Source organism: Ursus arctos, unplaced genomic scaffold (assembly GCF_023065955.2).
Source record: "Ursus arctos isolate Adak ecotype North America unplaced genomic scaffold, UrsArc2.0 scaffold_3, whole genome shotgun sequence".
Classification (NCBI taxonomy): Eukaryota; Metazoa; Chordata; class Mammalia; order Carnivora; family Ursidae; genus Ursus; species Ursus arctos.
In genome coordinates this window covers 69,715,451-69,739,514 of record NW_026622985.1, presented here as the reverse complement: position 1 = coordinate 69,739,514, position 24,064 = coordinate 69,715,451, and the positions used below count along the sequence as shown (strand labels likewise).

The 24,064-nt window shown below is 37.2% G+C and overlaps 1 protein-coding gene across 1 annotated transcript in view; it reads left to right on the top strand.

Moving 5' to 3' along the window:
* TFEC (transcription factor EC) overlaps positions 1–24,064 on the top strand; it is a 623,128-nt gene that overhangs the window by 425,169 nt on the left and 173,895 nt on the right. The window lies entirely within an intron of this gene.

Here is a 24,064-nt window from a genome sequence, read left to right as displayed (position 1 = left end):
CCAATGAGATAAATGTGCTCTGTAGACTTATCTTAAAAATGGTGGTTCTGGAAGGATGGGAAAACCACTAGACTTAGAATCAGAAACCCAGGATTTTATTGCTAGCTTATTAGGGTTTTATTGATAACTTATTGTACAATTATTAGGTTTGAGATCTCAAGCAAAATAGATAACTCTCTGAGCTTTAGTTTCCTCACCTGTAAAGTAAGAGTAATAATGTCTGTTTGAAATATATAAGCATTCAAGGCCTGTTTTGACTAACTGTTGTACTTGAAGAGTACCACTTACCACTCCGACCTTGAAGGCATGTGTTTTCCTTTAAAGTAAAGTACTATTTATGGGGGAAAGGAGTGTGAAGCTCTTGGTAACAGACTTTCAGAGTTAGCTGTCTTCATAACTAAAATTACTGCAAATTGATTTCTCTCTCTGTAACTCAAATCAAGGTCAGTTGCAATGGCTTTTGGAAATGGCAAACTGCCCCTTTACTACCCCTTTAGGACATGGCAAGTCTCTACTATCTTTTAAAGCCTTCATGCTAGCAATCTGATAGGTTTGTAACCACTAGAGATTTTTTTTTTCTATGTCTTTCTCTGGGAACATTTTTATTCCAGACAACAGAAACCTAGAAGCTAGTTTGCTCTAAACATGAGAAAATGATAGAGATTACAGGGAATATCATGGGCCCTAAGATAAAAAGGTACTGTTGGGCTTCATTAGGGTCCTGGATCAAGAGCTGGAAAGCCACAGGAGCTGAGGAATGCCATAAAACATGAATATCCTACATGTTTGGGGTGCTTTGCAATGATGACTCCCACATAAAATAAGGAATATGACACAGAAGGACAGAGAAGTTGATCCATTGAAAAACAAGGACATCCAAAGTCTTCAATATTTGGCTGTCAAGCCATGAACATTAATATTCTTTAAAATTTTATTTTAAAATTTACTTTGAATTTTTTATTTATTTTAAAATTAACGAATACATTACTTAAATATTGAAAAATAGGAACAAGTAAATAAAATCTCTCATTTTCCTATCATCATAACACAGAACTAACTGTTTTTTGGAGCATGTTTTCTGATGCATTCCCCCCCTCCGGCTGACAAATACCAACATGAGGGTAGGTAACCTTGGTTAGGGATTGGAGTTGGGGTACCCACAGGAACTCCTTCCTTATAAAGACCTATGTCTTTGAATTCCTTCCTTTGTGGCATTCAAGGGAAGCTGCTATAATTTAAACCTTATTTGTTTGTGAGGCTGCTCTGATCTATCAGTGAAGAAAGACATTGATGTTTGACTGGAGTGGTGTGAATTCTTATAGAAGATGAAGGGAATGCTCTCTTAGGATCCAAGGTAGAAAGAGTGTCAGCCTACTGGGACAAAGACTCTAGGATCCCAGCCGGCACTAGGCAGTGCCAGAGAGTGTCCACAGGACAGTTGGCAATGAGACTTCCCAGGGCCTTAGAGAAATATGCAGGGGAAATAGTTCCACCAACTATTAAAGAGACATAGGGTGAACTCTTTAGATGGATATTTACGTAAAAAATCAGAGAAAAAACCCGAGATAGAAAGGGCAAATCCAGCAGGATAGAAGTTCTAAGAAAACCAAAAAGATATGTCAGGAAGAAAACTATCAGACACAATAGAAGTAAACATCTCAAATTAGAAGAAGAGACATAAGAATTCAGATGGAAAGAATATGTAGGGTTCAAAAGAGGATGTAAGAAAAAATGACCCACACCTACACACATTCCAGGGGGATCAGTTACTCCCAGAAAGAGAAAAAAAAAAATCCTGGTATCAATAGTTCTAGAATATACATCTGCAATACCTGGAAAATTCGAGTCACAAAAAATAATTTATCTAAGCTACAATAATAGATGGAAACAAAATTAAGGGATGTCTTTCTGATCTTTGAATCATGTTCTGTGTGGTAGAAATGATTCATGCTTGCTTCTCTGATATAATGGATGAACCTCTGTCACTTCGTCTGCCTCTCCTAAGGCCGGTGGTAAGGGAGGTGGGGTGCTTTTCATTTTACACAATTGAAACAGAAAGATCCTCACCATCAAGGTAGAAAATAAATGGGACTTTATTGAAAAAAAATGCAAATAAACCCTTTTGACTAATATTTCTCTCTTAGAGTTGCAGATCTTTCTGCACTGTCCTGCAAAAAGAAAGTAATTAAGAGCTCAAGAAGAGGCCCTAAAAACAATAAACAGGTAGTCAAATAAACACTTGCACACACATGTTCATAGCAGTGTTATTTGTAAATAGCCCAAAGGGAAAAATAGTACCAATGTCCATCAGATAAATGGATAAACAAATCACACACACACACACACACACACACACGCACCCCGGAATGTTATTCAGCCATAAAAAGGAAGGAAATACTGATACATGCCACAGAGTGGATGAAACTTGAAAACATTATGCTAAGTGAAAGAAGCTAGATACCTAAAGTCACATATTGTGTGATTCTATTCATATAAAATATCCAGAATGGATAACAGAATGCAGATTTCCAGAGGCTGGTGAGAGAGGGGAAACAGGGAGAAATTGCTCAATGGGCATGGGGTTTTACTTTGAAATGATGGAAATGTTTGGAACTACATGAAATGGTTGCACAGCATTGTGAATGAACTAAATGTCACCGAGTTGTCCCTTCAAACAGTTAATTTTATGTTTACATGAATTGCACTTCAGTAAATTATTAAGAAAACAAACGAATCAAAGAAACACTTGAGACAGACTCTAGGCAAATTTCCTTCAATCTCAGAAAGCTACGTTTCATCAGACAATTTCACAGGAAAGTTTAATCCATTTTTGCCTGATGTTTCATGAGAACAAAACTTCTTTCTCCAAGGACAAATGCATTACCTGTTCTAATCACTTTGCACTAAATGTTATCTCTGTGGTAGTAGAAATCCTATCGGTGGTTGGCTGGAAGGTAGAGGTTTGATTGGATATAGCATGAGAAAAATTTCAGGAGATGGAATGTCTTGTATCTTGATTAAGATAGTGGAAACATGGATGTACACAATTGTCAAAAATGCATCAAGCTGTACACTTAAAATCAGTGCATTTTATTAGATGAAAATTATATTTCAGTAACTTTGATAAAAAATCTAAAGGAAATAAAATAACCATGCAATGCATTATTATGGTGACACTTATCAGGAAAAATAAAACTCAGAGATACTAAAACATGCTACCTCTGATGACTGGGATTTGGGGAGCAGTGTTGGGTGGGAAACAATTGAGTTTCACTTTATATACTAGTTATTATATTTATTGTGTACAAATATCAGGGTTGGCTTTTGTTTGTTTTGGTATTTTAAAGCCAAGAGAGGGAATCAGGGTGAGAGTGGGGTGGGAGGAGGAAGGGCTTGGATACAGAACTTAGATGGCTGAGCATCATCCGTGGTTTTTGCTATTGAACTGACAGAGCATTTGGGAAGGACACAATTTAAGAGGCTAGGAGCTATCGTTGTTCATGACGGGGCAGCCTGCTCCTCTAGTCAACAGTTCTTACCTGCTTTATACATTAAGTCCAGCCACTGTGGGAGGGAGCCCATCACACTGCCTGTGTTTGAGGATCTCTCCCACTACACAGGCAACAATCACTCCATAGGTACTTTGAATCCTTGCACTTGGCATAATTCTGCCCCTATTTGGGCATTTTGCTGCTACACTCCAAGATACCGATGAAGGTAGGGGCAAGCTGAACTTTTGCGATGGGCATGGGACCTCTAGAACAGCTGAATTTGGGGATTAGGGAAGTCAATATTCTTGGTTTATTTAGGAAATTTTAGACAACCAGGGTAATTTTAATGATGTGTGAATTTCTAGTCAAGAAGTGACTTCTTCTTCTTCTTCTTTTTTTTTCCAGAGAGAGGGCCTGTGCACAAGCAGGGTTGAGGGGGCAGAAGGAGAGGGAGGGAGAGAGAATCTTAAGCAGGCTCCGTGCCCAGCCCAGCATGGAGCCAGAGGTGGGGCTCAATCTCACCACCCTGAGATCATTACCTGAGCCGAAATCAAGAGTCAGATGCTTAACTGACTGAGCAACTCAGGGACCCCAAGAAGTAACTTTTTCAAAAAGGGCAGCTTTTACCCAGGTGGCAGGAAACCAGTGAGGGAGGAGGTGAAGGTTATAACCTAATGTTTTTGATGTTGCTGGTGTTTATTGATTCCATGTCGAGCTCTATTCATTGGAGCCAACGTCATAGAAATAAAAAAAAAAAAAAACAAAAAAACCCAGAACTCCTAGAGTATTATTGGCACGTGTATTTCACACTAATTCTTTGGATTGAAGTATAAAATAAAATAATTGTTTGCTTTTTTTTAAATTCAAAGATAATTTACTCTAACCACTAAATCTTTAAATTCGATACACCATGTATCTTGATGTTTATGGAGCCCCTTTCTCTGAGACGTAACAATTGAACAGTTTTATTTCTGTGTGTAGTATAACCTGTCAAACCTGGCATGGAAGTTCTAAAGACAGACTGTAACTTTAACGGTATGAAAGAGTTTTGCTGCCACCTAATGGAAAAGTATCATATTTTTCATTATTCTGCAATAGACAATTTTCTTTTTACCTCATTGAATATTCATATAAAACTGTATTCATTATTTTATCAAATATATTTCAGCTGTAAGTGGTTTTCATTTCTATTAATTTTATTGTTTTTGGGGTGTGCGTGCTGTGTATGTATGTTGTGGTGGCAATGCAGGGGGTATGATAGACTATAAAATTAATTTAAGTTTTAATCTAAGCATCATGATTCATTTTCTATAATTTTGTTTAAGCAAAATTTGCTAAAGGTTTAAAGATATAATAGATGGGTTATGAATATTGAGCTTTTCTGCTCGGTGAACTTAGGCAATTTGGATAATTCTATGAGTGAAAAGAATTATTATCCATAATATGAAAGAATGCTAAGGAAATAAACAGGAAAAACATATATGTATAGATAGATAGATAGATAGATAGATAGATGATAGATAGATAGATAGATAGATAGATAGATAGACAGACATATTTACCTAGTGAGTTAAGCTATTCAAAGTTGCTTTTTTCTTTTTATAATCTACTTTTACATTGTACTCATTTAAAATACTTGCAGGAATTGCTTTTTGCCTCTTTTGTTCACTGATGAATGCCTGGTGCATTCTAAGTGTTAATAAATGTTTGCTGGATGAATAGTATTATGTGATTACATAAATTCTGGAAAATACAGGAAAGAAAAACAAATTACCACAACCTTAACCTATGAAGGTTGTAAAGGTTTGATTGCAGAATATCTCGTCTACATATCATTCTGGAATATTCCTCAAATCCTAAGGATTTTCTCCCATTTCCAGTTTCCCTTTGGGCTCTATTATTTCTTTCCACTCCCTGGAATATAGTTGCCTGATATATCAACACCCTTTCCCCAATAGACCCATAGAGCCTCCTGGCCACCATATTCCTTTATCTTCCTCAAATCTATCATACCTAAATTTTCAAAAAATACATGACTTTGAAAAAATATCTTTTCTTCTCATTTTGAAGAGACAGATGCTGAGATTTATGGTTCCTGAAAGACGTTGACTAGGAAGGTTACCTTAGTTTTTAGTTTTTAGTCTGCCACTGTCCCTGGAAATTCTTTACACTTTAAAAAAAATGCATTCTTTCCTTTATTTGTTTTTAATTAAACTAAAAGGAAGGAAGCATGGGGTATATCTCAGGAGTTATATTTTTATGTCAAAAATACATTAGCTTTAGACATTGGTGAAAAACTGAGACCGTCATAAATATGTGTGATCATTACCTATTTTGAAAATTCTGATTTCCATATAACAAGAATTTTCTTTTCTTTATTGAGATGTAGTTGACATATAATATTTTAGTTTCAGGTATGTGACTTCTTTACTTTATGTTGAGGGCAATTTTATAAAGGAATTACAAGGTGGAAGGACCAAAGTTCTAGTTACCTTGACATTTCTCTTGAATCCCACATGTTGCAGAACCTAAATACTTAGGGCTTCCCTGGGATGGACCTTTATGAATGCCCTCCATTCCACCTTCTAAAGATGCCTGGCCAGTCATGTCTCCTCTCCCACTCTGCACTCCCTTCCTCAACACTTTCCATTCGAAACTCTACTATATTCTCTTGGGATAACTCTACCACTTCCCACAGGAAAGGGCTATTAGAGCCTGGATCCACCTGAATCTGATACCCTGGGGCTCAGTCTAATGGACATTGACATTCATCACTGCTCAATTTCATAAGAGACAGTGAATACAGGTCCAGCTATGAAAGTTTCCTTTTTAATTCGTTCACAGCAAGAACTGTGGGTCTGCTGGCCTCTTTAATAGCGGGCTTATTATCCGACGTATCTTTTGCTAAAACAAATGGCTAGGAGTAGTTATGGGAGGTTAAAATATAGGCTTTACCATTCAGCTGTGCAAGAAAATTTTCTTTATTTTGATATATTTCTACACGCCTGCTATTTTTGTGCTGGGAAATTTGAGGGATGAACATAAACATCAATTATAAGTAGCTCATACTCTTCTGTCTTAAAATGGTCTCTTTGGTTTAAATTTAGCATCTCCTACATTTAATCTCAGTCTTTCATATATTCTCTTCTTCCTTTCACAGAACTTACCTCAGGGTCAAAGAGGAACATCAGCTTTGCACTTTCCCTTTATCTGTGGTTCCCATGGACCTTGGGTTGGGTTCTTTAAACATCAAACCCCACTCTCATAACTTTAACCACGTTAGTCTTTTGATGACACATAACTTGCAGTTCACTGGGGCCTTTCATGAGGACTCCATGTCCACTGCTGCCACTTCTAATGTGTCCTCAGGTGGTGTAACTTGTGTTTTGTTCTCTTGGTATTGACATGGTATGGAGATTGCTGCTCGTGAACTTGGTCACCTCTTCCATCTGACCAGGTCCTGTCTTGACTCTTTCTGGCTATATGTATCCCCTAAGGTCCAGCTATGACTCCAATTTAATCTCTTAACATGGGACATTGACCTCAAAGCGCTGTGCTAGAAGTTAATTTCCTACTCATCCAAACCCCTCTGGTAAGCTCACACATGGGAACTACTGGATATCTTCTCTGTTATTCAGGAAACAAAGGGGAGATGTGGAAACACCCTTTCCCATGTATGTAGATCCCTTTCTCCACCTTTGCTACACTACTGTTTCCCAAGTGTGAGGTGAAATACTAACTTAGTTGTTCTTAACTTATTTGGAATTTCAGAATTCTTGTCAATCACTGGATTGAGGCCTTTTCAGGTACCTACAGCTTTCTTATCTTGGACTTATCTAAATTTCTCTTCTTTTTTCCCTCCACTTCCCATCCCACTTCTCTACCCCATCCCCAACACTCTTCTTCCCAATCATCTATTCAAAACCAATAGGCCCATATGAGCTTCAGGATATTATGTGATAACCTTCTCTGCCTGTATCTTATAGGAAAATTTTATATTCAGACCTCTGAGCTTGATATGCATACGCAGACTTTAGATTTTAGAACATTCTTTACTCTTGCAGTAAAGCCTGACTTTCAAGAGTATTTTATTGCTGTGGACTCAAAAATTTAAACTTCAAGCTTTAGAAAGAAACAATGACTTCTTTCCTCTAAGCTCTTACCACTCTCTCTTTTTTTAGGACATTGAACCTTATGCCTTAGCCTTAGTAGTAGAAAGAATGGTCTTTAAAGAAAGGAGAGAAATAGAATAATACAAGAGAAAAATATGAGGTATTTCAAAATGCTTTCATTTTCAAACTTTTATTTATGTATTTCTTAGGGCACAGAAGAAACCGTATTGGGGAAGGATATGTTCCACATTACCAAGGCTTTGGGGTGCCCTTGATATTATAGGTCCCTAGTAATATGGTGAAGAGATGGGCAAAATCACAGAAAAAGATCTGTTTGCAGTGGTTGCTACTGCTGTTACATGGAGAATGGCAAGGCCTGGATTTTATTGTTTTGCTTTTGAATAACATTCAGATAGAAGATACGGATGGGTGATATAAGAGTATGGATGTATAGCTAATTCTGTTTATATTATATCTTATATACAGCTTCTGTTATAATCATAAACACAATTTTGAATTGAAATATAAATAAAATTTAGTGATAATAACAATAACAATTTTTCTTTGTATAATAGTTGACAAAATATTTTCATTCATTATGTCATTTAGAAGCTTCAAAACCTTTTGAGTTCAAAAAATAAGTCCTATTTCACAGATGGGGAACAGAATCCAGGGGGGATGAAGTGCCTTTTTCACATGTGTTACTAATCAGTGTCAGCTCATGAATGGTGTTAATCCATATGCAGTTGTCGCTATTGTTGTTTAAATCATTCCATAATACTTCTACTAATAAATAATATAGTTAATAATCATAATAATAGCTTTATCTCTTTCCTACATGACAATCCTTTACCTATTTGAAGGTTCTTATTATGTGTCTCTGTCTTCTCTGGTTGTCATATCTATCTTAATTTTGAAAAGAATGAAAGGAGGTAAAGAAATCCGGTAGGGAGGGGATATCCAATATGGGTGAAAGAATCATTATCAAAGGAAGAAGAGTAACAGGAGAGTGCAGAATCAGGAAGCTGAATCCAGAAGTTCTACTTTGAGGGCATTATAACTGGACTTAGAGTTATTTTTCTTGATTTTTCCCTCCATTAGAACAAGCCAAATAGAATCCTAGAACTGGGAGTAAAATGGCAAAGGTAGAAATATTCAGTGCTGGAAATCTATAACACCCAGTGGTGTGATGGTAAATATTTAACCACCAGTTCTCAGTGGGTAACAAAGGCCCTTGTTTTTAGTGTTTGCTGATTTTTGTGATGTAAATACTCCCATGATGGCCAGTTTCAACCTACTGAAATGATGTCAGTGAACATGGAGTTTGGAAGGGATGCTAACAATTGTCTGTGAGCTGGTATAAGCCAGTTTAACAAACCATTGGTAGGTTGATCACAACCCTAAAATGCTACCTAGCCTTAGCTTTGAATATTTTTAGTGTCCAACATTACCATTCCACTATTCGACAGTTCTAATTATTGTAATTCTTTCCCTGATCTTGTTTCTAAAATTACCTTTGCTCCACTTTAACTCACTGCCCTAGTTCTCCTTGTTTACTCTCATCTTAAGTCTTTTCTTCTTCAGGATATGTATTCTTTGCTCATTAAGTCAATACATATATGACATTTCACAGAGGCCAAATCACCCTGATAACTTGCTTTGCCAATATTCTTCATCGTTACTCTTCTTTATGAATTTAATATTTATACCTGACTGCATAACACAGCTCAGCAGAACTCATTTCTCTTTAAATAGATATTCCTAATATAGACTAAGTCTGTATTTTTTTCTTTCTTTTAAATTAATTAAATAATTAATTTTTAGCAGTCACATGATATAATTTGGTTTTACTTTTGAGCTTGTGATCAACTGTCAAAAATCCCCTTGGTGTTTTTCATGAGGATAGCTGTTTTTACATATCTTCCCTGTCCTAATCAACTGAACTATGGAAAGTTAGCCTGTAGATTATCTAGCCCAAGCTCCTCATTTTAGAGATGAGGGAACTAGAGATCACAGAGGTTAATTTCTTTAAATAAGACTATAGCTTTTTGGTGATAAAGTCAGGTTTAGACCCAGATCTTATGGTTCCTAAATCTATACTCATTTCCTTGTATTCTATTATTTCCTCTTACTCTTAGAATACTGTGTGGTAGGAAGACCAAGGTCTATTAATTCTATTTGACACATGATGAAACTTGGAGTCAGGAATACCAAGTGATTTGTCTAAGACACATGGGCAATAATGGCAACTGAATTTTTGAACCTAAATGCAAAGCTGTTAAATATCATATTTTTCAAGTATGGCCCTTTACATTAGAGTATAGGATAATTTTAATTTTGACCCTGTGATCCAGTTTTAACTATCCCTCCCATTTTCCTATCATTTACCACAGTATAAAGCATAGGCCTCTGTCAGCCAGGGTCCTGGCAAAAAATAGAAGCCAACTCAGATGGTTCAAGAGACTTTAACAAAGGTATTACATTGGTTTTCCAGGGCAGCTATAGCAAATTACCACAAACTCAGGGGCTCAAAACAAAAAAAAATTCATTCTTTCACAGTTAAGGATGCCAGAAGTCCAACATCAAGAGTTGGTTCCTTCTAGAGGCTCTGTAGGAAAAAACTGTCCATGCTTCTCCCCTAGCTTCTAGTGTTTGCCAGCAGTTCTTGGCACTCACTGGTTTATAAAGACATCTTCACATAATCTTTGTGTATCTTTCTGTGTCCTCTCCTCTTCTTATAAGGACATCAATAATTGGCCTCAAGGCTCACTCTAAATCCAGGATGATTTCTTCTCCAGATCTTTAATTAATTACATCTGCAAAAATCCTATTTCCAAATAAGGTCACATTCTGAGGTGCTGGGTGAACATGAATTTTTGAGCAACACTATTTGACCCGTTATTGGTACCATTTATGAAATTGTGGGTAGAATAAGGAAAGAAGCAAGAATGAGAAGTCGTTACCAGTCCTAGGCTTGAAGGGGCAAGAAGAGAAAATTGTGTCCCAGGACCTCAGTGAGTAGGAGCAATGAAGAAGGGGACTACTGTGGGAATTCTAACTGTAGAGGGATGTAGCCCCTGGACTCAGAACAGGTAGAGAACACGGTAAGGAAACACTCCAACCACTTATTTCTTTCAGTCTCCTATCTCCTTCAAATGATTCCCATTAGCCACATCCAACCAGAAGCCAGATATATTAGTTTTCTCTTATTGCTGTAAAAGTGGCACAAACTTGGTGGCTTAAAACAATTCAAACTTCTCATCTTAGAGTTCTATAGGTCAGAATTTTATAGACGGCTCACTGGTTTAAAATCAGGATGTCACCGGGGATTGTTTCTTTTTCTTTCTCGAGGCTCTAAGAGAGAATCCACTCCCTTGCCTTTTCCAGCTTCTAGATGGCGTTTATATTCCTTTGTTCATAGCTCCCTTCCTCCATCTTCAAAGCCTACAATGACAGATTGAGTGTTCCCATAGCATCACTCTGATCTCTTTTGCTACCTAAGGTAACCTATTCACAGGATCCAGGAGTTAGGATGTGGACATCATTGGCAGGGGCCATTCCTTTGTCTATCATATCAGTGGACAGTCAGTAGCATTCAATCTCCTGGGCACGGTTGAATCAAGATTATGGGGGAATGAAGCTTATACAATTAGGAGGCCATCTGTAGGAAAAATAATTCAAAATTGACTTAGGCACAAGGCTTAAAAGTGGTAACAGCTGAGTGTCCCTGAAGCTGAAACTTCATTAGCTTCCAAGTAAATCAGCCTCTGCTCCTGGGCACAGAGCAGGGCAAAGCAGGGCAGAGAACGACCTGGGGTGGGGGTGAGGGAAATGGGCAAGAATCAGAACAGCATGCCTTATAATTTCCTCCAAATAGCTGGCTTAAAGTTTGACTTGTTTGGAATCTCCTGGCATTCCGCCAGTGCTTGTACTTCAGAGTGATATCAATCTTCTCCAACCAGTCATAAATAGCTAATATTTGATCATTTTGTTCAGGAGGATGGCACGAGAGAGGGTCAAGAGCCCCCTGAAATTGACTTTTCCCATGCCTTCATAGAGCTTGGTTTTCACCCATTTTTTCCTCTTCCTGCATTTAGGCAAATGTGTGGTAATGTTATTGGGCTTGGGGCATTCCCACTCAATACTGTTCTTTACCTTTCTCTCCAGTCTTCCCCCCAGATAACCTGTAGGTAAGTTGGTCACTCAATGATCCAGAGAAGGTACCACTGAACTTTAGACTTTATAATCAGAAGTTCAGGCTTATTGTGTCGCCAATGGAAATCCCATTTAGCCACAGTCTATTCAATTCTGAATTTGCTTTTTTTTTTTCTTGTGACTGTGTAGTGAATTTGACACAGAATTTTCCTTCTAGACCCCCTTAGTTCTAGGATTTTACAGTGTAGTCATATGACAGCGTGTCAGCAGTTCAATTCCAATATCTGCCCCAACACTACCCAGGGACTTTCTAACAAGAACTAGCACTGTTATTAGTTGTATTATTACCCAAGTAGAATAAAGAGGAACTACATGAATAAGAACAGAGAAGTGAAGAATACCAATTGCCCATGTCTTGGTAGTTTAAAAAAAAAAAAGGAGTAAACTCCACTGTAGAGTTTACTCTATGAAAATAGATCTACTTCCTGAAGAAAGTTTTGTTTTCAGGGTATTTTCTTACTTTATTTATCTCTGTAAGTCAGATGAACCCCCTAATTGCCAGAATTGTACCAACCTTCCAATGGGAGTTGCACTGAAAACAGAAAAAGTAAGAGAATCAATCATACTGATAGATTGAAAATGTTAACATATACAATCTAATGATGGACATTCTGGCTGATGTTCTTTTTTCTTTCTTTTTTTTTTTTTTTTAAGATTTTTATTTATTTGTTTGACAGAGAGAGAGACAGCCAGCGAGAGAGGGAACATAAGCAGAGGGAGTGGGAAAGGAAGAAGCAGGCTTCCAGTGGAGGAGCCTGATGCGGGGGCTCTATCCCAGAAGGCCAGGATCCCGCCCTGAGCTGAAGGCAGATGCTTAACGACTGAGCCACCGAGGCGCCCCATGGCTAATGTTCTTTATCAGTTTAGGTCTGTTGAAAGGGCAAGTCATAAATACCAATAATGAAGTTAGGTGTGGGTCATTTCTAAATTCACAGTATGGGTTCTGTTTCTTATAATCTATCAACCAATATCTTCACTTGATATTAATATCTTAAAAAAGAGAAATTTCTAATTTTATGTAGAACATTTCTTAGATCATTTTCTCCAGATACCTAAACAAATATGAAAGGAAATGGTTAGCAATGTAGTAAAAATCAAAGGAAACTCAGGGAAAGGGAACTTAAAATGAAAGTAAGGTTTATTTGAAGTGCTGGAACTTTCCAGAAGTTCATTGCTTGACTTAATCTTGTCCATGGAGCACAATTTAATCTTTGATTCAATAGCGACACCAACATAAAATGCTTCTTTAACATGTCCTATGCAAATCTTAAATACTGAAAGACCTGCCTTATGACTCTGTCATTTACTAGCTGTGTGATCTTGGGCAAGATACTCAAATTCTTTAAGCCTCTAATTTCTAAGATTTAAAATGGGGATCATATTGTCTTAAAGTGCTGTAAGAATTAGTGGTAATGTGTGTAAAATGCCTATTACTACAGGCAATTACGGTGTAGTATTAAAATATTACATATTGCATAGAAATTCATAATTATTTTGTGTAACTCTTTGCTCACATATTTACTTTTGAATAAGAATTAGGAGGATGCCTGGGTGGCTCAGTTGGTTAAGCGTCTGCCTTTGGCTCAAATCATGATCCCAGGGTCCTGGGATCGAGTCCTATATCGGGCTCCTTGCTCAGTGAGAAGCCTGCTTCTCCCTCTGCCTGCTGATCCCCCCGCTTGTGCGCTGTCTCTCTGTTTCTCTCTCTTTGACAAATAAATAAATAAAATCTTAAAAAAAATAATAAAAAAATAAGTAAGAATTAGGATTTAAAACTAAACTCTGGCAGGGGAATTATATACATTTGTTTGTTAATGGAGGTGATCATTTGGGGTGAAATAGACAACATACATCTTTCTCAATCTTTCTCAGTCAAAGGGGTTTTCCTTTGAGGATATGGTCTGCAGCTGTTTATTAAAATGTGTTGAAGGAGAAGAAGACAAGAAGGGCTCAATTATAGCTACATTTTACATGGCATATCCTATAATTCTTAGTCTTCTAACTCCTGGACCACTGATAATTTTTAAAGTACTATGTGGAAGGATAAAACTATTTCCAGCAATATTTGGTGTAAATTGGAAGTGTATAAATACTTAAGGGAAACAAGTGTATGAATATAGAATCATTTAGTGAATGATAGCAAAGAAAGTCACTCATTGATTTTCCAGATTTTTCTGAATAAGGAGATGTCATAAAGCTATATTTTAGTTTCTTCATCTATAAAATGTTGGGCGGGGGTCACAAATCTCTTCTTTTCAGGTTCCACATTTATAATACTTTGTGAAGTTCCTTGTGGCAGAGTCTCCTGGATGTCACCGAGATCAATTCTTTCCTCTTTTATTAAAAGGACTCCTGAATTTCAGCAGGGTGCCTTGTTGCCTGGCTAGCCATTGTTTCCCAGGTTCCTTCACAGACTTCATTCTGACCAGAAGGATGGGAGAGAAAGTGATGTGTGCCACCAGAATCTGACTGAACAGGGACAGGAACAGGCACATTGGCCCCGAGATGGAAGCCCTCTTTTGAAAGTGGCAGATGGTTCACACCTGTTCTGAGACCTCTTCTCTCTGTACGACTCTAAGAGCACAAGATAAATACCCTCAGTTAAGCCACTGTATTTTAGGTCTCTGTTGAAGAAGCTTAGCCTATGCCCTACTCATTCAACCCATCAGAGGAACACAGCATAGCCCAGAGAAAAAGTAGGCAGTTTCTAGATGAACGTTGCATGGGGTCTTGACCACGCTGAGTGCACACTACTGACAGCCAGTGGTGGCAGCGGAAAGGTCAGAGATCTCTAAACATTACAGAAATTTTTGAGCAGCAGTTTCTAGATCTGAGCTGTGCCAACACTAACTGTCTTAGGTCTCAGCAGCTATTGGAGCAACTGCTCCCTCCTGTTGCTGTGACTTCAAGATGTAGACTGACAGCAGTATTAATATCTCTTTAGTCCCAGACTTTGCCCTGTGGCTTCTTTGGCATGGACCGCCCAGAATTATGCCTCTCTGCTCCTGATGCATGATCCCCCAACCGACTTGAACTGCTGACTTTGTAATTGTCCTTGGGAACTGGCTGGGAGTGCAGGTCCTTGTCTGTTTTCTCTGGCATTAAATATTAGGCTATATTTAAGGGGGTTACTTTTGATTGGCTCAAATTTCATTGAAATTTAGGGAAACTTCTGTAGAAAGTTTGAGATTAGTGAACCCAGACACTGGTAATAGTCCTGCTGATCATGTGCACCAAAGGGAAATTTTCTTGAAACAATGGAAACCAGCAACATTAAGTATTTTGCCAAATGACATGTCACAGGAATCCCATGATGTTTCAGTTTATTTCCACCTGTTCGTTACAAGTCTTACGGAGGATTTGATTGATTTACAAGCTCATCTTACACTTCTGGGCTGATGTGCTGGTTGTACCTCAAATACTTCTTCCTGGCTGTTCTTTCCAAATAGCTCTTCTGATCTCTCCAAAAATAGGTCCTCAGGGTTTTTTTGTGTGTTTGTTTGTTTTAGTCAGATGGGTTGCCTCCATGACCCACTGTTTTCTATCTAGATTATTTGATACCCAAACTTCTATCAAAGAAAGCTTTTTGAAAATAATCAACCTTTAGCAAGTGAAATCTTTCCTCCTCCTTGACCTTCTTCTTCTTCTTCTTTTTCTACAGATGTTCTTGTGCATCTCTTAAGGCAAATTCTTCCTTTCTTCCCTCCTCATAGCAAGAGACTTTGGTCCTGGCATATATACACCCCTGCATATGCAACAAATTCCCTGTCTTCACTTGATGTGAGGAGCACTGGGTAATGTATGGAATTGCTGAATCACTATAATGAACCAATATAATGCAGTATGTTAACTACACTGGAATTAAGAAAAAATTCTCTGGCTCTCCAGTTTGACTTTTGTCATAGTATCTCTGAGAATGGATACAGAAAGAAACTCTGATACACACACACATGGGATAAATATAATAATTATGTAAATATAAAAATTATATAAATATATATATCAAACTACTTGGAACCAATTATCTCAACTGGACTATTTCAATAACCTTCCAATTTATCTTCCGGCGTTCATAGTTGGCTCTCCTACAATCTATTCAAAGCAGCCTGGGTAATCCTTTGGAAATGTAAGTCGCATCGTGTTTCTCTTCTGCTCAAAACCTTCTAATACTCCCAGCCACAAGAGCAATGCAGATATTTGAAGTACAATAGACACATCAGCCTAGAAATGTAAGATGAGCTTGTAAACCAATCAAATCCTCCGTAAGACTTATAACTGGTGGAAAACAAACTGAAAAATTGTGGGATTATTGTAACATGTCATTTTGCAAAATACTCAATAGTTGCTAGTTTCAACTGTTGCTTCTAACCAGCTTTCTTGTTATTCTTCAAACACACTAAGAACACTCCTGCTTCAGGGCCCTTACATGTGCTGTGCTCACTGCCTGGAATGCTAGTCCTTCAATAATCTACATGGTTTATATTTCTTCACTGAATTCTCTGCTTAAATGTCTTTTAGTTTTTAAACTTCTGTTCTTTGAAGATTTTATTTAATTTTTTATTTGAGAAAGAGAGAGGGCACACATGCAAATGTGCATGTGTGGGGATTGGGGAAGGAGCAGAGGAGGGGTAAGAGGGAGAGAATCTCAAGCTGACTCCTCCCTGAGTGTGGAGCCCAACATGGGGCTCGATCTCACAACTCTGAGATCATGACCTGAGCTGAAACCAAGAAAGAATTAGAGGCTTAATCGATTGAGCCATCCAGGTGCCCCTCTGCTTAAATGTCTTAACAAGGAAGCCTATGCAAGGAGGCCTTTCCTGACCACTTTTCGAAGACCCTCTTCTTTCTTTGTCCCCCCCCCCCCACACACACAGCCTTTGCTTGTCACTCTTTCTCTCCATCACAGCAGAGAATTTATCTAATTTGTTCAATTATCCACTCTTCTAGTGCCTAGAACAGTACCTGACATGTGGTTAATGATTAATAGATATTTAACTCATTAAAAATAATTGAAGACTAGCAAAGTAGTTCCTGAAAGACATATTCTTACTTAGTCTACCAACCAGAGCTAGACATTAATTAAAGGCTTAAATAATTATTGGAAAAGAATTTTCCTTCAATTACTAAACTTTTGTTTAGTACCCATTGTGACATAAGAGTCTTTACTAACTGGGGATTTAAAGTAGAATAGAATATATTTCTGTCCTCTAGGAAGGGCAACACATAAAACTTGTGTATTATTTTATTTGATACTCAACATTGTTATAGAGATAGATAAGCTATTATTGACCCCATTTTTCAAAGAGGTAACATAAATGTAGAGTGCTTAAGTGACTTGCCTGAAGTAATACAAATTAGTGAGAGGTCCAAGCTTGGCTAGTAACTAGTTTGCATTCCTTGGACAACTGTTCAGAGTTCCAAGCCTTGTCTTCTTTGCGCTCTACCACTCTGCTCTTCTGCACATCCACTATAGAGGCAAGATGGCTCACAGGAGTGAGGAGAGGTTTATTCTTCCAGATATGGATAGTTAATGATACACTTTTGAAAATAGAACAACTAAAATTTCAGCCCCTAAGCCAGTAAGCATTGGCGGGGTTAAACACATAACTTCTAGATCTAAGTAGTTACTAAAATTGTTTATTTTCCATTTATGCTATAAGCTCAACATAGGTTATAGGAGGGTTTTGTCCATTGAAGTCACTTGGGACCCTGGGTTAACGGAAGCTCTGTTTGGACACCTGCTTCCGTGATCCAGAGGCAGACGAAAAGGAAGTCTATAGAGCCGAGCACCAGCAAGTAGATGTTTCAAATCCTCCCATTTTGCTGACCAGAAGTAGTCTCATGGCCACTCCAAACTTCAGGTGAGCCAGAAGTGTAGGAGAATGGAATATGAGTGAAAATGGTGAACGTTGGTACTGATTATCACACCCACCCACTGACAAATACACACACACACACACACAGATGCTTGGTATGTCACTTTTTTTTATGGGAAGATGACTCACTTGTCCTCCCAAATCTTTGTGGTGAGACTGGTGTTTCCTACTTGTGTTTATTTGTTGACTTCTCTGGAAAGGGGTTGTAAAATCCAGGGAAACTGAACCCAGACAACAATGACAGAGAAACCATTTATCTTTTCCCAGGAGCCTTCACCCATCAGTAGTAATTTTGTCCTCTTATTGCACATTGAAATTTGTGCTTGCTTTTCAGTTTTTTAACTGATCCCTTCTAACTTTTATTTCTATTCAGATAGTTGTTGATAAAATAATAAAGTGTTTGATAGAAGGGGAAAAAAAAGAATTGGACTGTTTTTTTGTAACTGAAAATTGTTCAAATCGTGATCTGTTAAATATTACTCATTCTCTTTAACATTATAGTTAGGAATATGAGAAAAGAATGTAATGCCAAAAAGAGGAACTAAATCATGGTTTATGTAGCTCGGCCTCACTTAGAAGGAGAACACGTAGAGAAGTCGGAGTACACAGAACAGTGATGCTTACAGTACATAAAAAGCAAATGGAGAGACTGACTCTTACAGATTATGTTGCCGAGCCATTACCAAAGGTAAATTTTTTCCTCTACATTATTTAATTAGAACAATAAAATGTAAAATTACTTATATTCAGGGCTTGAAAACACATAACTATAAATTTCAACTTAATTTTACATGTTTAAGTATTATAAACATTCAAGCTTTAACTTACATTTTGTTCTATAAGTTAGAAATAGATAAAATTTTTAATGCTGTTTTTTAAATTATTGGTCACATTTTATTATAAGGCTTCATTCAGTATGAATTTGATAGAAGAAAAAGGAAATGGGGAATTGAAGAACTGATATGTGAGACTTCTAAACATTATTGCTTTCTGACCGTGCAGAAATGGTTTCAAATTTTGCCAAAATTCATAGAGAACTAGTATTAGTATGTTTTCTCATTTTATAAAATATATGTTACAAAGAATTGGTTGAAGACATTATTATATATAAAATGTAAGAAATGTTTATATATCCATCATCTATCAATCATCTACTTTAAAAAAAGCAGGAAGTTATTTTATTGATATATTTTTGATAAAAATGTATGCATTATAAATTTGAAATTTTGAAAATTATATTTCCCTAAAGTGAGGCATAGATTTGAATTTTATAATTTAATATGAGTAATTTATTTCTCATTATCCACTGCAGTAAATATACTTGCAATTTAGTGCTCATTTCATTTATCACATTGAATAGCATTCAGGTAGCCCTTGCATGGAGAGAAATGAGTTATTTACAAACAAAACTGTTAAAATAAATAAATCACTTGAATTAGATATAAATGATATTAAATACAAATTATTCAAATCATATTTGTAAGGATGACTTTCATTATTGTTAAAGCACGATAAATAATATAATAAATAAATAAACACAACATTTTATAATGTTTAAAGGGCAAAAAAGAATATTTGATTATAACTTTTTGCTACTTCGTATTTTTAATATGAAAGTTAAACAAAGCAAGTACAGTTAAACAAAGACCGTCAACTCACATAATATTAATAGAGATTTGTGAAACACTCTAGAAGAGAATTTATGTTGTTATAATGGAATTAATATTACATTTTTATAGGTGTATACTGTCATAAAAGAAAGAACAAATGTAACTCCTTATCCATTATTGCCCATTTTAAACAAAGACAGCACAGAACCTCACAAAATATTTTTACAGCTCAAAACTCAATTTTTTTTCCCTTTGGATATCATTAAAATTTCCTTTAGCATACCTTTCACTTTTGGGGGGAATTGTGTCAGAATTTGAAAAAAATAGAAAATAAATTGCATAGAGAGCATTATTAATGTGAATTTATTAAACTCAGCTAGAGATATATTTAGTTGCTTAAATTACATAAGGCCAACAAGAAGGAATACATACTTTAGAGGTTTGCATAAATTTCATACAACTAAATAATTTGACTTACTCATTTTAGATATTTCTTGTCCATAATGCTCATTTAAAGCTGCAGAGTTTTAGCTACTATTTCTTGTTGAAAATACAGAGCAAAGTAAATACATAATCGTTTAAAAAATACTCTATAGGCTGTGAAATGGGTCAGAAATATCTTTTCTTTTTCTTTTTTTTAAATTTTATTTATTTATTTATTTGAGAAAGAGAGAGAGAGGCCACGTGCATGCGCACAGAGGAGTGGTGGGGGCGGGCAGAGGGAGCGGGACAAGCAGACTCCCTACTGAGCAGGGAGCCTGGACCTGGGACTCGATCCTGGGACCCTGAGATCATGACCTGAGCTGAAGGCAGACACTTAACCTACTGAGCCACCCAGGTGCCCCCAGAAATATCCTTTCATAAAAGCATGGTTTCGGAGAAGCTCAGGTGACAGATACAGGATTGAATTTTAGAAATATTTTTCCGTTGATTTGCTTATGACCTTTACCCAGGTATTCATAGACTTCATAGAATTTTCTTTTTTTGTATTTATAGTCAAACCCCGAAATTCCAATGGCACTGTTGTTATTTCTTAGAAGAATGTTATATAACACATGCAAGGGGGGGAAATGGTAATGAGTGTGAGACATGCTCATTATTAGAAAGATAAATATGAATGTGGAAAACGCAGAAGGATTTTAAGTGTGTGTGGAAAAGCAGAGGAAGAGGGAACAGACTGAAACCACTTCAGTAACTGAATGATAAATACTTTCTGAGATCTGCCATGGGTAGTTTAACACAGACAGCACTCCTTCTAGAGAATACGTTTTAAAAAGCTTTGGAAATTATTTCCAACATGTTAGCTGTTGACTAAAATCCTCCCCAAACAGTCTTCTGGTGAGATTAGTTTATTCTTCCCCAGCTCAGAATAGCAATCACAGAGCTATTTTTCTAGTGAGAACCAGCCACTCTTCTGAAAAAGCACCTCCTATGCGGCTTCCTCCCAACAGCCCCGGCTGTCTGTACTGTGTGCTCCAGCTCACACTGACCAGAAATCTCAGATGATTAGCTTTTGTGAGACCATACGAATTGCTTGAAAACGCAGGAAAGACAAGGGCTATCATATTTCTCTGCGGGGGAGGGGGAATGAAACTAAATTTAGATCCTCACTCACCAAATCTAGTATCAGTTGTTTCGTGGCTTCTTCATCATTCCTTGGGCTGTTTTTGGATTTGCACAGTTCAGGGACAACATTGTGAGACTTTGTTAGTCTGCAGTGCTCCATTTGAAGGAAGTTGCTCTCAGTGCTCAGCTGTTTCCGGTCCCTGTGGGAGGCCTGTCACCTCTGAGATTCAGTCTCTCACGCTGTACAACTTGCTGCCCTCTTGTCTCACCAAACCTCAAGAATCCAGCTGCCAGGGATCAAGCCATTTGCTTCTTCATCAACCTGCAGAGACTTTTCCTTCTTACAGAATCCAGTTTAATAGCTTTTGAAACTTGAGGCATTAAGAACAAAACTTTTGTTAATTTACCAGGGCTTAAGGAAAGTTCAACCTTACCTATTTCATTTTAATCCTGAGGTACTATTTTCCTAATTTTATAAATGAGGAGATTGTGGCTCAGGAAAAAACTTTAAAAACGTGTGTGTTTACATGAACAAACAGGGGAAATAGAACTTAAAACTAGGTACCTGATATGTGTCAGACAAAGAATTCAGAGTTTGATAATACAGACATGTCCTCAAGGAGACTGGTATTTAGGGGAAGGGGGACAACAGATATGCAAATGAATTAATGTCTTTCAGTGTGATAGAAGTTAGTGTGTAATTATATTAGAATCTAAGTGAGAAAACAGGAGGGAATGGACAGTTCAATATGGGGTGCTCAGGTAAGGCTTCTAAGAGGAAGCAACAGTCTTGTCAGTTAGGAAGAGCCATACTTTCAAACAGAGGGGAGAGGCCAGGAGAGGTATTTTGAGTATTCTTGCATTTGTCATCTCCTAGCTACTCCCAGCCCCACACTTACCATCTTAATTCTTGTTTTCCCTCTGTATTGATCGCCCCCCCCCAAAAAAAATAACACTGGCCAATCCCTACTAAACATATTTTATCACCACATACTTTATGTGGTCACTAACCCATTTGAGTTATGGAATATGTTTTCCTTACTGTGCTATTCCATATGCACTGAATATAGTCGGTATATATGTATACTATTGAATAAAATTCAATGTCTAATGTTACTTGTATTTCCTTGTTTCTTCTGAACATCTAGGATCTTCTCAACTGTCATTAGGGAAATTAATGAGAGGAAAAAGAGGAGATAATGGGAAAAGTGAGCTAAGGAAGAAAAAAGAAGAGAACGGAGAGAAAAAAATTAGAGTAGAGAGAAAAAGGAATGTTTGTTAACAAATGTGGGCAGCATGATGCTAGCTTTTCCACCTGCTTGTGAATCTTGTGCATGCGAAAGGAAAGCATTTCGAGATAGGGAATTTTAGGGAAAATGACTAAAGAAGAATACGATTTAAAAATAGGACATGAGAAAGTATAGGAAAACTCATCAGAGACATGGTGGAGGCCTAATATATGAAATCAAACTCATCTTTGATTGGAAGTCCCCAAATTATTTTCTAAGTGAGCAATATTCAAGATATTTCAAAATAAATTTTGGTATTACATGCAAATGTGGAGATGAAAAGAGGAGTCCAGTAAGGTCAACAGAAGCCAAGTCTTCCATATTGTATAACATGTGTATGTAGAGGAGAATTACTTGATCACAGAATGTGAAAATGGCAAAATGTGTTAATGACCTTTTAGGCTCAAACCTTCATTTTGGAGATGAGGAGATGGAGACTTATATGCCTTTTCCAAGCACAAACAAGGAGTCGTTAAGAGACCTGACTAGATTCTACATCCTGGATTCCTTTCTTAGTGCACTGAAGCCTATTAACATGGATATAGAAGATGTCAGATTTGTGGGCTACAGGCAGGAGATGGAAAATTAAACGCTTGAGAAATCAAGCAGAAATTCTAAAGAATCACAATAAAGAGAGAGCCACAAAAAATGTTACCCATTTCTATGTGGGCCAAACTAGTTAGAAGATTCAAGGCTGAGGGTGGGTGCAGTTGTGGGGAAGCACACATGAAATTAAATATTTCTCTGGCTTATAATATCTCGTTTTCTGTCTTTTAAGTGTCTTTTTCTAATTGTGGGTTGATTGTAATCTTAGAATTGTAATCTTAGGACTGAGAAAAAGTTGGTGTAATTTTTAAAACAGATTCTTCCTCTTGAAATTCATCTTATCAGATACCCATTTTTTAAAAAAGATTTATTAATTTATTTTAAAAAGAGAGGGAGGGAAAGAAAGAATGGGGGAGAGGCAGAAGGAGAAGGAGAAAGAGAGAGAGAGAGAATCTTAAGCAGGCTCCACCCCTACTGCTAAGCGCAACTCAGGGCTTGATCTCATGACCCTGAGATCATGACCTAAGCTGAAATCAAGAGTTGGACGCTTAACTGACGGAGCCACCCAGGTGCCCCAGTTACCAGTTTTTATAAATAAATAATGAGTTTCAGAAATGATAATATCTAATATTCAAACTTGTTAATACAAATGTGGGCAATGGCCTGTCGTTGTACTGTAAGAGAATTAATTCTCTCTCTTCTCTTGGCAGTTCTTGTCAACCCACTGAAGGGGAGCCTCAGGGGCAGTGTAGACAGAGATGTCCCACTCTGCCTGAAGCATTGGCTAAAATTCCTTCAGGGAGCAACAAGAGCTATAGGGTCTGGACTAGGGCGAGGAGAGGAAGGCACTTGCCTCAGGTTCAAAATTTAAGAGGGCACCAAAAAATTCAGAAACCAAGACAAATAATATTTTAATGAAAATTTTTAAAAAAAACTGAATCCTTTAACACAAAAACTGCATAATGAACAAAGTATGACAGAATCAGTAACAGCATGGTGCCAGGCCATATCAGAGCCTGAGGCAAAAGAAAAAAACCCAATTACTGATCTAAGAGTTGGGGAGAACAGGGAGTTTTATTTTACTGGTAAGCTACATTTTAATTAGACAGCCACGTCACAAGGAATGTTATACAAAAGATGGAAAGATAGAAGCATTTATTCAGTCAACCAACCTAATCTTTTTGACATTTTAAGACTTCTGATTAAATGTGTGGCCTGAAGGTGGCGAGGTGGGGAGCATGCTTGGGAGATGCTGGGAATGGCAAATGGTAAGTTTTCAAAAGCTGGACGTTTCTCATCAGAAATGTTTTTCCAATACTGAGAAGACGTTAGAGTTGGTAAGAAACAAAATAGTGTTGA